This window comes from Cucurbita pepo, chromosome 14, assembly GCF_057944985.1.
Source record: "Cucurbita pepo subsp. pepo isolate OVF chromosome 14, ASM5794498v1, whole genome shotgun sequence".
NCBI classification, from domain to species: domain Eukaryota; kingdom Viridiplantae; phylum Streptophyta; class Magnoliopsida; order Cucurbitales; family Cucurbitaceae; genus Cucurbita; species Cucurbita pepo.
In genome coordinates this window covers 5,415,972-5,429,981 of record NC_141811.1, presented here as the reverse complement: position 1 = coordinate 5,429,981, position 14,010 = coordinate 5,415,972, and the positions used below count along the sequence as shown (strand labels likewise).

Sequence of the window (14,010 nt, the reverse complement as noted above, 5' to 3'; positions counted from 1 at the left end):
GAATTCAAACCCACTAATAAGAAAATCTAACGGAAAGGAAAATAGTTCGACCCAAATAGTTCATATCGATGATACTTCCGTACAATTACTTACACATGATAACACATGGGTCGCTACTAATTATTTTCTTTACAAAAGAGTAATTAAAATAATTATAAATTATTTGAAGCCATGATTAATAATCAAACACTTTAATTCAGACTACAAGCACTACGCACCAAACCTGTAAAATAGTAACAAAATCTTAAAATGAAACATGAAACAGGAAAGAGATGAGGAATCTTGTAATTAACAAAGAACTAACATGAACTACGATCAAAGATTAGATAACTGAACAAACAGGACTAGGAAAGAACCATAGTGCTACTTAATTGTTCTATGATTTCAATTGAAAATTAGAACTTTACTACTATTACAGAACCAAGTACTACAAAGATATATAAACATCTCAAGAAACACGAGTTTACTCGGGAACCTTATTGGAAATGAAGAACAAAAACTTATATATGAAAACTGAAAAGGCAAATTCAGAAATTAAAGGTGAGCAGTTCATTAAACCTTGAATTCATCGTAAACAAGTTGGGGCCGTGTAGGATAGTCCTTCAAGAATTGCATTCCAACCACGATCAGGTCATCATGCACAGTCCATTGCCAGGTACCTTCATATTCAGCATCATCCTTCGCAAATCGTTCTATGAGAGACCGAATCCTCCAGTTCAAATTATCAACTACTAGGAAAGATAAAACTACCAATATAAATTACAGGACACCAACTAAAAAACTGGAGGAACATAAAGATCTCCACCAGAGTTCAATACATCCCCATACGTGAAGCTTGCAAATACAGATATATATTACATTCATAGTTCCACTAATGCGAAATATAAGTATATAAGTCTCTTAATAAACATAGAACATCTTGGAATGAATCGAGTTAAAACATAGAGATAAACAAGGAAGCTGAAATTAAATTGACAATGAGAATAGATGGCAAATTGCAAGCCTGGCTATAATTAAATTGACAAAGAGAACAAGCATTGAATCATGTTGCAATGTAATTAGTCGCGATTAACGGTAATAAGTAGGAACAAAGAACAACTATTGTCAATTAATATGAATAATACATGTGTTGTATACTAGAACTCTTTCATACGCTTATTAACGAACTCACCAGGAGGATCATGCTAGAGTGATCAAGATGGATAGTAAAAACACTTCCGACATATTTGAGAAAGTTTGAAAGGGTTCACAGAAATTGGTATCTACGCCGTTCAAATCACTCCAATAAATTGGTTTCGATGATATTCAAATCACTCAAATAAATTCCTCCATAAAATCAACTTTTAGTCTATAAAAATAATGTTAAAAACAGTAAAAACAAAACAGTCATTGCCAATTGTACCAAACTAAACCAAAAATTGTTGCCATGAATTAACGAAAATGATCGAAACCCACGTGTTAAGGATTGATTTAAAAAAACCAGCTGACCATTTGAAAAACACGAGAAACCCTGTAAACAATTTCAATAACTACTTAAATACATGAAAAGTAATACTATTTGGATGAAGATTTGTACGGTAGGTCATGCAAATTTGTTAGTCTATTTTCCTTTTTATGATAGTTATGTGCAAGAGGAATACCTTGGCTAAAACGGCGTGAGATCCGAGACGCAGTTGATGGCGGTTGCAGATGTAGAAACGAACTGATAGAAAGAGAGAAGGGGAGGAAAACACAAGCCAGAGAGGAAGAAACCCCGGGCAAACCCCGTGCGGTCTCTCCTCAAAACCAAAACATCACTATTTTATTTTTTTTTTCGATGACCTGCCATGCAAGCGCACCTGTCATGGCAAAGGTCGGATGACAAAGACATATCAGGATTCACCCTCCACAAATAGGAAGATGAACTCCGATTCCTTTTACATCCAAGAGCAACACTCATCCACTCCTTTCCAGCGATTTCGGTAATATATACAAAGTACAGATTCCATCAAACGGTGCGTACACTTCTCATACACCAGGCTTATGAACCGCCTCAACAGCTGCAAAGAACCACCTATTAATACGACTGCTAAAACCTGCACCGGCGAAGACACGCAGTAGCTGCTCCACAAGGGAATCAGAACGGTACAGATCCTAGATCTGACATCATCTTCGTCACACCTGCTCAGTTTAATTAGAAGGCCATCCTCCGAAACAAATTATCAACAACAAGAAGACTAAAACCTAGATCTGCAACTTAATAAACTAAAAGAGTAGGCGAAAATTAAAATCAAGACAACAGATCGAACACCGTCTTCAAGCCAAGAACGAGCAAAAAGAAAATGATCCAGATCTGAAGTCATACCTTACAGAATCGGAATCATTAGCCACAATCCGCCACCGAAAATCGTAGGAAACAATAATCAGCGAGCAAATACACGGCTTCAGAAGTCCAAAGATCCATTCTTAGCCCTCCAGAACCAGAGAACAATAAGAACACAACAGATCTAAGACCGAGAAATGGAAAAATGAAAAAGAGGACGGAACAGGAAGCCTTCTGAAACCCTCGTATGGATTAGGGAAGCAGGGAACTTCTTGACCCTTTTATGGAGAGAGGGAACGAGATGGACGGCGAAGATGAGGGAGTTGGTTGGAGAAGTGGACGGCTGAGATAGAATAACGTGGATGAATTATTATCGCTCATGGGATGGAATAAATGCGATAATTACTTTTGGCGTTTTGGGCGGTTTCGTCGTGACTTCACGGAGGAAAAGATCAAACAGAACACGGCATTTGGAATAAATAAATAAATAAATAAATAAAAAGTTAAGAATTTTCCAACTTTTTGACTATTGATATAGCTTATATTATACGGCATTAAAGGTCGGTTAAATATAATGTCACCTTTTTCTAATATAGTGATAAATTTTAAATGATTTAATTCAAATTTAAAATTTTAAAAAGATAATATTACAAAATGGGGCTTGACAGAAGGAAGCATATGATATATTCCGAAAGATAAGTTTATATAATTAATTTACAGTGCAGAATTAATCCCAAACTAACAAAAAAAAAAAAAAAAAAAAAAGGGATAAACCCAAGAATTATTCTCGAAGGTTTAAGAAAAAGAAGCTAATTCTAGAGAGACCCAGAACAGTCTGAACAAACTTCGATACAGAGTTGTTGGATTGGGGGACCACCCCCACAGTTGGGCTAATTCAATATCATCATTTTTTACCAGCTGAAACACTTGGCCCAGGTTCGAGCCCATAAGAACCATGTCCGACTGTTCATTCGGTATGGTTTAATACAGAAACTCTCCTACTAATTAATAATACTGAATCAGTGTTCTCTCAGATCCGGATGGATTCGAACCACCAACCTCTCAAATTCCTCGCAGAATTTGCAGCGCTCTACCGATTTGAGCTTACAGATCTATATGCCACAACATATAACAAATTTCACAATTATACTTCTTAACAGAAAAGAATTTACTATTATTTCAAACAGGTTACCAAATAAACAAAATTTTAATACACGTCCAAGTTACTGATTTCTAAACTGAAAAACTACGACCAAAATATGTTTAGGCAAACTTCAATAATTTAACACGATCCAACAGAAATTGGAATTTCTTCACGCATTACTATCGCAAAAAATCTAGTTATAATCCGTTTAAATTGAAATGAATCTTTTTGACCTACATTAATCGTGGACAGGCAATATCTGAAAATAAAAGATTTAAGATAAAACGTCTTCTGTGAAATATGAATTTGGAAAGTAAAATGGTGTACAATTAACATTTTAGACAACAAAATGATTACAAAAAAATAATAAGTCGGCATTTAAAAAATTTACAGAGCAAAAATAAACTACAAGGCGTACAATTCTAACTTCACATTTTGAAACAGTTGCTTAAGAAAGCCAAGACATGAAAGACAATTCAATCACGGTCAACCTACAAGGAAAGGAATACGTACCACGTATAGTAATGATATTCTAAAAAATATTCTATTTTCACAAGTAAAATTTATATGGAGAGACCAAATAAACCCACATGATTATATAGTTTTCTTTATTCACGAACAAACACGCGAAGAGGCTCCAATAAGAAATACTTCACAGACATAACTACAACACATCAAATGGAAAATAAAAACTAAAGAAAAATGAAAGATCGGAACACCATCTGTAGTAAATTTAAAGACACAACCAGTACTATCACAACACCTTCAGACTTGCTATAACGATGAATGGACGAATATGACGAAGACGGAATTTAACTGACAAAAACATGGGCAAAATGGAACTTAATTTTCGAAGTTAACAGCATATGTAATTCATTATACCAGAAAGATTGTAACAGGCTTCATGTTGTAGCAGAGCCGAGGCCTATCTTGATACTGTCAAACCCACCTCGTCTCGGAGAAGTTGATTTCGTCGGACGCCAATTGCAGCTGATGCATCGAACTTCTAGGAACGCCATATACATCAATTTGGACCCTATCTACTAATAATCAAACAACCCAGAACACTACCGAAGAACTACAAAGTTCAAAGTCCCAAAAAGCAACAGACTTGATACTAATACCTTAAACAGGTTGGTCGATGTGACCCAACAACAATTAAAATAATTAATAAGGGATAGAACGGTTCCCACTATCAATAGTTTAACGATATGGAAGAAAAAACTGGTACCAATAATGACTAATAAAGCATATTAAAAAAAACGTTATGTTTAATATTCCAACAGAAGATGGACGCACGCGTCGATTGTTAATCGATAAATAGGTGAACACAGGCAAGAGTGAATGAACAATTTTAAAATTTAAATACCATTTATTACCACCTAATAATTACTTTACCTTAGCATAAAGTGATGGTAGTTTGGTGAAATCCCTCCTACTGCGAAAACTGTCATTAGAAAATCCCCAAAAAGGTTGCATTACTATTTATAAAAGAATTTGTTTCGAATCTTCCCTCGTAATCGTAGTTTTAATGCTCAAATGTAATAATAATTACCATTTTTTACGAACCTCAAATGTAAAGTCGAGTACCTTGCATGTCGGGAGTTCGACCAGGCCAAACGCTATGAACGGAGTAGTTTCTGTCGGTTGAAGTAGCAGAAACGAACGCAGAGAAAGAGAGCAAGAGGAAAACAGACCAGAGAGGGGAAGAGACCCCGGGCAATCCCCGTGCGATCTCCCCTCGGAACCAAAATATACTATTTTTTTATTATGTATGACCTGCCATGCAAGCGCACCTGTCATGGCAAAGGCCGGATGACAAAGAGCTACCTGGATTCGACCTCCTCGAAAAAAGAGGTCTAATCCCGATATCTTTTACATCCACAAACACTCATCTACTTCTCGGATGCTTTCATTATTTTCATACAAGATACAGCTTCCATCGAATACTCATCGACAGCTCAGCTACATCACACTGACGAAATGGATGTCGAACTCATCTCGATCTGTATTAACCAGCAGAGCAGAAACGAATCCAAGAGATACGCCAAGTGATACTGCCTCATGCCAGCAACCAGTACCGTCAACGACTCCATACCTGTTCGATTAAATCGAAACAACTTCGTTGCATAGTAATAATAAAGAAAATTAACGGAATCAAGAACCAAACTCTGTATTGGCAAGCACATGACCGATGACCTCTCCCTCCCATCGTTGAATATATGAAAATAGCACACAAGAACAAAAGAAACAACAATATAGAAGACACGAATCCCCGTCAGAGAATAAACCGATATGAGGATAGATCAGAACGGATGTCGAACCTGCTCGAATTTTACTACAAAACCAGAATCCGTCACCCAGATCTAACGACCTCGCCAACACAAATCGAACAGAGAAACCAACTGATATTGCCTCAACCAACATCTAGTACCGTCTTCAATTCCATACCTGTTCGATTAGAGCGAAACACCTTTCGTTGCATAGTGATAATAAAGAAAATTAACGGAATTAAGGACCAAACCCTGTATTGGCGCGTACGGAACCGGTAACCTCTCCATCACGGTAACCTCTCCATCGTTGTAGACATGCAAATAGCACAGAACAATAAAAGAAACAACAATATAGAAGTCCACGATTCCCCGTCAGTACATAAACCGATAGGATAAATTAGAACAGATGTCGAACCTGCTCGAATTTAATAAACTAAAATCCGTCACCGAAGACGGAATTGTCAAGATATCGAAACGAAGTTGTAGATCTACCAAGATTAACCGATCTAGCCGACACAAACCCAACAGAGACGCCTAGTATATTGCCTCAACCAACATCCAGTACCTTATGCGACTTAAACCTGCTCGATGGCAGCAAAACGCCATTCGTTGCATAGTAATAATAAAGAAAATTAACGGAATCAAGAACCAAACCCTGAATTGGCGCGTACGGGAACGGTAACTTCTCCATCGTTGTAGACATGCAAATAGCACAGAACAACAAAAGAAACAACAATATAGAAGTCCACGATTCCCCGTCAGTACATAAACCGATATGAGGTTAAATTAGAACGGATGTCGAACCTGGTCGAATTTAATAAACAACTAAAATCCGTCACCGAGGACCGAATCGTCAAGAGATCGAAATGAAGTTGTAGAAATACCCAGATTAACCGATCTGGCCGACACAAATCCAACAGAGACGCCTAGTATATTGCCTCAACCAACATCCAGTACCTTATGTGACTCTAAACCTGTTCGATGACAGCGAAACGCCTTTCGTTGCATAGTAATAATAAAGAAAATTAACGGAATCAAGAACCAAACCCTCTATTGGCGCGTGCGTGAACGGCAATCCTTCCATCGTTGTAAACATGCAAATAGCACACGACAACAAAAGAAACAACGATACGGAAGTCCAAGAACCCCGTCAGAACATAAACCGATATGAGGATAAATTAGATCGGATGTCGAACCTGCTAGAATCTAAATAAACAACCAAAATCCGTCACCGAAGACCGAATCGCCAAGAGACCGCAATGAATTCGTAGGTCTACCCCAGATCTGTCGATCTACGACAACACAACAATCCAAGAATCGCATTCAGAACATGAACATGGAAGATAATAACTCAGATCTGAAGTTGAACTCGACAGAATCAAAATAAACAATAAAACTCCGAAACCGAAGACCGAATCGCCAAGAAACCACAATCAATGTGCAGATCTACACCAGATCTATCGATCTAGGACCTCCAGAACCGCAACAGAGTAGAAGATTAGCCTAGATCTGCGAAAATAAAAATAAAAGAAACAGGAAAAAGTAGAAATTGCAATGGAGGCAGATGGAGAAATAAGGGAGGCTATTATCCTTTTAAAGAGGATGAGGATGAAATGGACGGCTAGGATTTTGGTGGGGCTAAAACGATCTGACGGCCAATGTTAAGTTACGTGGTTGAATTAATAATCGGTAAGGCGGTGGAATAAAGGCGATAAACTATTGGTTGAGAAATTGCACAGCTAATGACCTCGTTGTCAAGCAAAGGAGCTACCAAATATAACACGCTATTTGAAAAATAATATTTTATATATAATTAAATAAGAAAATTATATTTAAAATTCAATATTTTTGAAAAATATTTGTGTATTTATTTTGAATTATTCAAAATCTGACCACCGACTAGGTTGGGGTATACTGTGTGGCGGGCGTTTAGCCTTTTATTTTATTTTATTTTATTTCATTGAAAAAAAAAAGGTTTTAGAATTAATAATGACGTGGAATATGTTTTAAAATTTGAACACACCCAAAAATTGAAGCCAAATTTTATAACCTTTTTTTAAATTAAAAAGAATGTCAAAATTTTAGAACCTTTTTTAAATAAATATGCTTCCAATATTTATAAATAAAATACTAATAGACATTAATGTTATGTTTTTAGAATGTCAAAATAGTAGTTTAACCTTTTTTTTTTTTAATATTGTCTAAATTTGACATTAATTTATTTTTAGTCCACCTTTTCAATATTAATCAAATTTAAATTTTAACTAATTAAGTTTTGTTGGATCTATGGCAAGTGATGTCGAGCTAAATTAAGTTCAATTGCTCGACCCATTTTAAATGATGTCGAGCTAAATTAGGTTCGACCAAATGGATCGATGCTTAAATGATTGAATAATTAAATTTACTAAATTTTCATGTCTCGTAAATTAATTAAAAAAACTGGTCTCAAATTCATCGATGTGTGTGTGACAAATGTATATGTCTAAACTGTTTGAGTATATTCTTAAGGACAATTATGTCTATATATCTTCTATATTAAAATATTGCGTTGAAAACAAATTAAAATTATTTTAATGATGTAATAATATCAAGACAGTACTTAAATTTGCGTTTAAATTTTGTCATAATTCTTATTTGAGATCGAACGCTTCATGTAAAATATAAGTTTGTAAGTAAAATGAATTAGGTTCATATTCGTGTTGGTTTAAGAGGTGGGCTTGGTGTGATTTCGGCTTGCTAAGCCCACTCCTTATTTGGCCCAATTAACTTGCTTTCTTAACCAAGCCCATCAACACATTACCTAAAAAAAAGGTTTTTAAAAATATTTTATTCATTTTATTTCTTAAAATAGGTTTGCTCGGAGGTGTACATGGTCAGAGTTAGGTTGGATTGATAAATTTTTTTAGGATCTAAATTTCGGGTCGGTGGGATTGATAACAACCCAACTTAAAAAAAAATTAGGTTGGATTTATAAAACACAACACCTCAAAAATTAATGTCGTGACTAATTTAGTTATATTTAAATTGACATATAAACCATCATTTTCAATAAAAAATTAATTTAAAATATTTTTTATTTATCGGACGTTTATAAGTATTTAATAAAATCTTAAATAAAATATATTAAAATTTCGCATGAAAAAAGAAACAACTTCTTAATTCACGACAACAAACGAAAATTATAATATTATAATATTGCCATTGAACTAAAGACAGTCGAGGAAGACAACAAACGAAAATTATAATATTATAATATTGCCATTGAACTAAAGACAGTCGAGGAAGTTGCAGTTTGAATGTTATATGTTTGATTAAATTAATTTTTTATTATATGCTAGGTGTCGATGCTACGATGGTATTATGAAAAGTTCAAAATGTATTTTTAAAATACTATAAGAAAAAATCAAATGGTTAAGAGTTTTTTTAATTTATTTTTAAAACTTAAAGGTATTATTGAAACATTTGAAAATTATTTATTTATGAGAAAATATTTTTATAAAAAATTACATAATTAAAATAATATAAAATATAACTTTAAAATTAAAAGTGGTTATATTTAAAACAAAAACGTAAAAAAAAGGGAAAAAAAAGAAATTATAATTCGGCCATATTTCACTGTTTTTTTTTTTTTTTTAATTACAATATTGCCCTAATTAACTCCGAAACTTAGAGAGGGAGTTACAAAGAAATAAGAACGAAATCTCAGAACCGAAAATGGGTTTCTCCAAAGGTCGGCAATGGCGCCCACTGAATGATCCTTCTGCCTGCGACAAATTAGGGTTTGAATCAAAGACTAAAGAGCCACTGTTTTCCTTTTCAGATTTTGAACACAAGAGCTTTTGAAATTTCTGGCAATGGCGTCATCCATACTGCAATTTGATATTTGTTTTCGCTTTCGTTTTCAGTCCCATACCATACCAGTGAAAAAGACCTGGCTGATCGAAACTGGTTATCATCAACAACGAAGAAGAAAGGAAAGAAGCCGATCGATCAACGCCAAGAAGATACAGTTAAGAGAGGAACGTCGTTCCATGCCAGAGACAGAAACTCTGGCGTCGATTCGATCAGTGTGTAAAGAGAACTGTAATTGTAGTTCCATAAAAGTATTTTCGCTTGACTAATGGCGTAATGGCTGAGTGCTACAGGTTTGAATCCGGAGCTTTCCAGCAAATTCTTCCATTGTTCTTTGGCTTCCATGCGTACTCTTCTTCTCTTGCTTCCTGATTCTTCTTCAGATCCAACTACGCCAGCGATTCGACGGCCGAGTAACTGTTTCTCTAACTGGTGTCTTTCTGGAGAGTCTCGCGGCAAGTTTGGCTCTAGCGATTCGAAAATGGCGGAGTAGAATTTTAATGCGTTCTTGAAGCGATTGTAGAATTCGACTCTGTTCAAGCTCGCCTCGTACTCGCCGAGAGTCAATATTTTAGGGCTCAGCGATTTCGCTAATAAGAGAGCATTATGAACTACAGTCGGAACCTCGTCGAGGAGATTGTACAATTGAAGCATGAAATTCACGGCCAACACCTCATCCGATTGAACGCGGAAGCTCGATTCGTTTAGGTCCTCAATCGGCGTTAGAATCGGTTCGAACTCAAAATTCAGTTCCAGAAGCTTTGCAAACTCGGAGAGTCTGTTGCCAGTGGCGCACAGAGAAGCCGCCGGTGAATCTCCGAGAGATGGTGCGGGTATTCCGGAGATACGAACTTTGATAGGCTTTCCGGTGGCTCGCGTGGCTAAAGCCTGCAGAAGCGCAGCCCATTGAACGCCCTGAACGATTCCGAAGTCGACAATGTGTATTTTACTGGCTGTCTGTGTAGCTTCCAGAATCGCTTGGTTGGCCGTGAGATGTGCGAACTTCGAGTAAGGACAGGCATCGTTCAAAGCTTTGTAAGAGAGCAAGAAATCTTCGGAATTAGCGTCGCTATCAGTTGTAACCAAGCAGTTCTTCATTGCCGTCGGAGATAATCTGCTCCGAAGAGCCTCACCGAAGTGAAACGCAACTCGTTCAACAGGATCTCCATGTTCTCGTAACGATTTACTGATCCGATTAAGATTTTTTACTGCTCGGTCAGGTTCAGAGTAGCAAAGCCGCGCACAATCGAGCAAGACTTTCAGAAGCGGCGGCGAAGAGGAGTCGATTTCCGGCGCACTAGACGAGCTTTCGACGACGTTATTCTTCTGCAGACTCCCCGCCATTGAATTAGCTACTTTAGCATACTTAACTGGTGGTGGAGATGAAGGCAACGGGGGCAGAACACTATTCGTCTTGTACGAACCTTCCGGGAGAAGTTCTCGGTAGAACAGAGACGGCGGAGAGCCATTAAAGGGATCCGCACCATAGAGACCAAACTCACCATAACCATCACAACCATTCGGAAGATCGGAGCTATCCGTGGAATCTCTACCGCCGACTAAACTGTCCATCCATTCATCAGATTCAAACTCTCCACCACCACCACCACCGCCAAAATTAGTGAAGAATCTAAACCCGGTGGTGGAAGGGTGCTCCAAATTCGAGAAATGAAAAGGCTGGTCGGTAGAATCAGCGGCTCCGGCGACCTGAAACGGGTCGGAGAAGGCGGAACCTGAAATCCCAAAGGTGAAAGTAGGAGAAGAAGAAGAAGAAGAAGCCATTGTTGGGGAAGGATTGGAACTAGTCCAAGGAAGAAGAGGAGAAAGGTGATGTTGCTGTTGGTCCTGCTGTTGTTTTTGCTTGATTACTTGTTGTGCAATTGCCATTAAATTGCCACTGTCTGCGCACATATACGCCATTAATCTGAAACAGAAACAGAAACAGAAACAAAAACAAAAAGCCCTTGGCTCCCAAAACCAGAGAGAAATGAGGGAATCACATTACCGGAAGAAGAAAGACGATGAGAGAGAAGTGGAAAGTGGGAGAAAGCAAAGCAGAGTCTCTGGATCAGAGAAGGAGAGAGAGAGGAGAAATAAATGAAGGGGCAGAAGGTGTGTGTGTGTGTGTGTGTCTGTGTCTGTGTGTGTGTGTGTGTGTAGCTGATTGAAGTCAGTGAAGTCCGTTGAAGGTGGCAGAGGAGGGGACCCGACTTTCCCCGTTCATAACAAATTTTTAAGAGGAGGGAGATTTTGGGTCCTTTTTGAGTCCCCAAATTTGCTTTTTATTTTTTTCCAAAAATCCAAAAATCCAAAAAAACAACAATTTGGGTAATTATCCTTTCAATTTTAAATAACATTTTAGGTAAACCACGTTCTTTGTTACAATTTCACTTGCAACCAAACAAAATGAGAGGCTAAACGTTCAAAAGCTCACCTCAACTAGAGACGAAAAGGGTAAGGCCAAAGTGAACATTACTCTCGCTAGGTTCATTCTTAACGATCTCTCGGTCGATTCTACCTCTTTTAATTTGATTCCATCGACTTCTAGGCCTTTTAAATTGGTTTTTATTTTGAAAATTATAAGCTTACTACATTCTTTTTTTCGTTTATTTATTTTGAAAATTGGTTTTTATTAAAGAAAAAAAAAAGTGAAAAAAGAAAAAAAGAAAAATGGAGTAAAGTCCCTGTCAGGGCAAGCTGTGTGTGCGGCTGGTTACGTGGCAGTGATATGATGGCGGGCCCTCATTGGTCGATATGACAACACTAACTCATGAACGTCCACCTTCCGCTTTTTTTCACTCTCTTTTGATTATTATCTTTTTAAAAAAAATTCAAACATTTACCATTATTTTCATATTTTTTATTTTGTATAATAATTTTTTTGCTTTACCCGTGAACCATTAAGAGTGTTCGTATAATCCAATAGTTCAGATAATTCGCAAGTATACTTAATTTGTTATAAATTTTGTTATCAACTTATTTAACTGTCCTCAACTAAACTTGCAGTAACTAAGTTAGTTAAAAGATTCTCTAAACTGAATTAATTATAACTAATTTTAAAATAAATATAATTATTTTTTACCGTACAATAATTATTATTTTGTATTATTATTATTTTTTTTTTTGTGTGTGGTTCTTCTCCATTTGTAATCCTTGGATGTGAGAGTTGAAGAGATGAATGGCCTCCAACCTCACTACGGATATGGTTTCACTGGTTAAAAACTCTTTTGTTTCAAAGGAATTCTATTTCAACTTCTCTTAGCTATATGAAGATAATTAAATCTTACCCACAACTTCGGAATTCATCTTCATTTGTAATTTTTACGGTAAAAATATGATGTACCTAGCTAAGTTTACGACACAATCCTACCAACACGTAATGCTACCAACTTTTTATTGATGATGGTATTCTCTCGTTATTTCTCATAATTTTCTTACAATATTTTTTATTTATGCTAGAGGTATTAAAGAAAGGTGATCGATAAACTTGAATATAGTTCAATCGATAGTCGTTAGTGACATCTTTTTCTTCTTCCCTTTAACGGGTCGCGAGTTCCGATCTCTATCCTTAGTTGTGAAAAAAGTTTGAAATTTTAAGTAAAAAAACAGGGGAAGAAATAGTTGTAAAGTTGGAAAGAAAAAGTTTTGGTTGGGGGAGAAGAAGAGGAAAGGGCGAAGGGGGGGGGGGGGGGTCCTTTATGGGCGGTCAATGGGCCGACTGGGCCCGATGATGGGCCCGGAAGGATGGGAAAAGGGCCAATTTGAGTGGGGGCCCGCAGGAGTGATTCTCGACAAGCAGAAATGGGACATCTCCAAAAAGCAACGGCGGAGGACACTCCCCCATAGTCGCACTTTGATGGGTTCAAAAACAAAGTGAACCCTAAATCCACGCGCTCCCACTCACCAGAGTCAACTTGATCTTTTAGTTAAGCACTTGTCACGATCGCACTTTTAATGGTAGCGGACTTGCGATTGTGCGGCACTCACCTACCAACGACAAGTGAGCTAAGCCAATTCGTTCTTGCGTCGCCTACGGCCAAGCTGCTCGAACTTCTGGCCTCGATTTTAAGAGAAGGAGAGATTTTCGAAAGAGACGTTATATAAGCAAACAAAAGAAAAATAACAACGGCTTACAGTATATAATTGGGTAGGGAGAAATAACAAGCAAGAGAGATCAGTGACTGACTAAAAAAATCAGCGTAACAACGATCATTACAATTGAAGTTGCAACTAAGGGAGTTAGTTTAATTGCAAGATTTTGTAAGGTTGATGAAGTAATTACAAAAATGAAAAGTTTGAATAAAGAAAAAAAGGCCCAATTGGTTATGATAACTGTTTGCTAAATGATTGAGTTTAGAGAGATTGGATTCCAATTAGAGCCTTAATAAACTAATCAAAATAATATTAGAAAGAATGGTTAAAGAAAAGAAGAGCGGTTT

General features: G+C 36.8%; 2 long non-coding RNA genes and 1 pseudogene across 5 annotated transcripts; all 3 read right to left on the bottom strand.

The window, feature by feature from the left end:
• Positions 1-345: 345 nt before the first annotated feature.
• On the bottom strand, positions 346-2,872 carry LOC111810047 (uncharacterized). 3 transcript variants are annotated; one of them, XR_015411734.1, is made up of 3 exons: positions 2,345-2,572; positions 1,641-2,160; positions 346-728 (listed from the first exon to the last, which is right to left on the bottom strand). It is a non-coding gene; the product is annotated as an uncharacterized LOC111810047 (long non-coding RNA). The 3 variants fall into 3 exon arrangements; XR_015411733.1 differs by having other exon boundaries at positions 346-692; XR_015411732.1 differs by lacking the exon at positions 346-728 and having other exon boundaries at positions 775-2,160; positions 2,345-2,872.
• A 91-nt stretch (positions 2,873-2,963) lies between these two features.
• LOC147789392 (uncharacterized) lies at positions 2,964-7,471 on the bottom strand. 2 transcript variants are annotated; one of them, XR_015411730.1, is made up of 2 exons: positions 4,329-7,471; positions 2,964-3,414 (listed from the first exon to the last, which is right to left on the bottom strand). It is a non-coding gene; the product is annotated as an uncharacterized LOC147789392 (long non-coding RNA). The 2 variants fall into 2 exon arrangements; XR_015411731.1 differs by lacking the exon at positions 2,964-3,414 and adding an exon at positions 3,720-3,937.
• Positions 7,472-9,303: 1,832 nt separating this feature from the next.
• Positions 9,304-11,683, bottom strand: LOC111809695 (SCARECROW-LIKE protein 7 pseudogene; annotated as a pseudogene).
• Positions 11,684-14,010: the final 2,327 nt, after the last annotated feature.